The 3,782-nt window shown below is 35.1% G+C and overlaps 1 pseudogene; it reads right to left on the bottom strand.

The window, feature by feature from the left end:
• Window positions 1–3,782, bottom strand: part of LOC102502519 (olfactory receptor 1086-like) — a 26,977-nt pseudogene that overhangs the window by 16,501 nt on the left and 6,694 nt on the right.

Here is a 3,782-nt window from a genome sequence, read left to right as displayed (position 1 = left end):
TTCAAGTTGTTGGGTCTGGTATTGAACAGTGGTTAGCCATGTGGGAATCTAGTGTCTTAACCATCACCCCACCTGCCGGTCACCTAATATACTGACTTTAATCTCACATGAAGCTAACCCATTCTTGTTCAAGGATCATCCTGGAATTCTTTTTATCTAATACATATTGCATTCATTCCATCAGCATATTAAGTTGATTCTACACATAGAATTTAGTTGGACACCACTTCAACACTTTCTCTGCTACCATCTGGGCCCAATGAGCTATCATTTTTAGAATTATTGCTGGGGCTTTCGCTTGTATTTATCTTTTTTCCCCTCCTCTGTCCACTCTCAATGTACAAATCCTTTGTATCCCTTCCTGCTATTATTTTTTTATTTTTAATTTTTTCCCCTCCTCTGTCCACTCTCAATGTACAAATCCTTTGTATCCCTTCCTGCTATTATTTTTTATTTTTAATTTTTATTATTATTATCATCATAATCTTTATACTACATTGGATTACATATAACTTTACAGTGTATTACATTGCTTTTTCAAAAGGGAATGCCATGCATGTCAGTCAATACAGAGACATTTATCTCCACACTTCAACATTCAATATCTTTTCTATGTTTTTCCCAATCATTATTATTATTATTCTAATTATTTTTTAAACAATCAATCACTATTTCTCATTTTGCTTGTAAAAAGACTTTACCCATCATGAAATATTCTTCAGACCAATCCAGTTGATAATACTATACATGTCATCATCAACAGGTAATAAGCCATATCTGTTTCTCACTAACCACACTGTCCTATTCCTGTTAAGTACCTTCACTGCTTTTATGTCCACCAAATTTTCACTCTCTACCAAAGAGTGCAGATAGTCGGTATACATTAAGTGGATACATACAATATATTTCTTTCGTAGCCTGGCTTACTTCACTCAGCAATAGATTCTCCATATCTGACCACTTTGTATCAAATGCAGTGTAGGAGGCTTCCCCTTGCACCGCATCCCCACCAACACTTATCACTTTTTGTATTCTTAATCTTTGCTATTCTGACAGGGGTTAGGTGGTATCTCATTGTGGTTTTAATCTATATCGCCTTAATCTTGAGAGATGTTGAGCATGTCCTCATGTGTTTTTTGGCTCTTCATATGTCTTTGTTAGAGAGATTTTTGTTCAGCTCATTTTCCCATCTTTTAATTGGGTTAATCATTTTTTTTTCCAGTAAGTCACATGAGTTCCCTGCGTATTCTGGTTATCAGTCCCTTGTCTGATGCATATTTTACAAAAATATTCTCCCATTCCAAGGGCAGCTGATTCATACTTGTTACTGTGTCCTTTGCTGTGCAGAAACTTCTTAATCTAATATAGTCCCACTTGTCTATTTTAGGGATTATTGCCTGTGCTTTGGGAGTCTAATTTAAGAAGTCTTTGCTTACTCCAATGTCTCCCAGAGTTTCCCAAGCATTTTCCACCAGTAGTTTTATTGCTTGAGGTCTTAGGTTCAGATCTTTGATTCATTTTGAGTTGACTGTTGTTAATGGTGAAAGATGGGTGTTCAGTTTCGTCTTTCTGCAGGTGGATACCCAGTTTTTCCAGCACCATTTACTGGAGAGGTTTTCCTTTTCCCAATGGATTGACTGATATACTTTGTCAAAGATCAGTTGGCTATAAGCTTTCAGGGTTATTTTTGGGGTCTCTGTTCTCTTCCATTGGCCCCCATGTCTGTTTTTATGCCAATACCATGCTGTTTTGATGACCATAGCTTTATAGTATATCTTGGGATCAGGGAGTAATATGCCTCCTACTCCATTCTTCTTGCGCAGGATTGCTTTTGCAATACGAAGTCTTCTATGATTCCAGACAAATTCTATGATTGTCTTTTCTAGATCTGTGAAGAATATTTCAGGTATTTTGATTGGAATTTCATTAAACATGTAGATTAATTTGGGTAGAATTGCCATTTTGATTATGTTAATTCTTCCAATCCAGGAACACAGGATGTCCTTCCACTTTTTTATGTCACTTTAAATATCATTTTTAAGATTTTCATAGTTTTCCTTATAAAGGTCTTTGACTTTCTTAGTTATGTTTATCCCTAGGTATCTTATACACCTTGTGGCTATGGTAACAGGGATTCCTTTCTTCAGCTCTGCTTCGTTCAACTTGTTGTTCATAAATAGAAATGCTATGAATTTTGGGATATTGATTTTGTAACCTATCACTTTACTGTATTCACTTGTTACTTCAAGAAGTTTTTTCATGGATACCTTTGGGTCTTCAAAGTATACCATCATGTCATCTGCAAATAAAGATATTTTCAACTCTTCTTTGCCTATTCGAATGCCTTTAATATTGTTCTCTTCTCTGATTACAATAACAAAGGCTTCCAGTTCTATATTAAAGAGCAGTGGAGAAAGTGGGCAGCCTTGCCTCGTACCTGTTTTCAGATGAAAAGCTTTCAGCTTTGCCCATTCAGTATAATGTTAGCTGTAGGTTTTTCATAGATTGCTTTCGTTGTGTTCAGAAATGACCTTTCTATACCAATCTTACTGAAAGTCTTAATCATGAAAGGATGTTGTATTTTATCAAATGCTTTCTCTGCCTCAATTGTGATGATCATATGTTTTTTATCTTTCTTTCTGTTAATGTGGTGTATTACATTTATGGTGTTGCGTATATTGAACCACACTTGCATCCCTGGTATAAAGCCTACCTGGTTGTGATGAATGATCTTTGTTATATGTTGTTGGATACGATTTGCGAGTATCTTGTTGAGAATTTTTGCATCTATATTCATCAATTATATTGGTCTGTAATTTTCCTTTTTTGTCATGTCCTTATCTGTTTTGGGGATGAGGATGATGGAGGATTCAGAAAATGAATTTGGAAGGTTTCCTTCCTTTTGCATCTTTAGAAATAATTTTAGTAGAATAGGGGTTAACTCTTCCTTAAAAGTTTTGTAGAATTCAGAAGTGAGACCATCTAGACCTGGGCTTTTCTTTGTTGGGAGTTTATTTATTACTGATTCAATCTCCTGGCTTGTTATAGGTCTATTCCAGTTCTCTATGTCCTCCTGATCCAATCTTGGTAGATTATATGTATCCAGGAATTTGTCCATCTCCTCCAGGTTATCTTGTTTGTTGGCATATAGTCACTCATAGTATCCTCTAATGATATTTTGTATTTCTGCTATGTGTGTAGTAATATTTCCTGTTTTGTCATGTATTTGATTAATCTGGTTTCTTTCTTTCTTCTTCTTGATCAGTCTAGCCAATGGTGTGTTGATCTTGTTAATCTTTTCAAAGAACCAGCTTTTGTTTTTATTTATTTTCTGTATGGTTCATTTATTTTCTATTTCATTTATTTCTGCTTGAACCTTTATTATATTTTTTTCACCTGGCATTTTGGGGTTTTGTCTGTTGTTGTTTTTCCAATTCTCTGAGGCATGATGATAAGTTATCTATTTGCCACCTTTCCATCTTTTTCTTAAGCGCACTAATTGCTATGAATTTCCCTCTTATGACTGTTTTTGCTGTGTCCCATAGATTCTGGACACTTCTGTGCTCATTGTCATTTGTTTCAATAAATTTTTTGATTTCAGCCTTAATTTCTTCAGTAGTGACGAAGTCATTCAGAAGTAGGTTGTTCAATTTCCATGTGTCCATGTATTTTGGGGGTTGTGTCTTGAAATTAATCTTGAGTTTAATTCCATCATGGTCAGAGAAGATGCTGGATAGTTTCTATGCCTTTGAATCTGTAGAGGCTTGATTTGTGTCCTAAAT

The sequence above is a fragment of the Tupaia chinensis genome, unplaced genomic scaffold (assembly GCF_000334495.1).
Source record: "Tupaia chinensis unplaced genomic scaffold, TupChi_1.0 Scaffold000295_1, whole genome shotgun sequence".
Lineage (NCBI taxonomy): Eukaryota > Metazoa > Chordata > Mammalia > Scandentia > Tupaiidae > Tupaia > Tupaia belangeri.
Note: the sequence above shows the minus strand (reverse complement) of the source record. Positions and strands in the feature narration are given on the sequence as shown.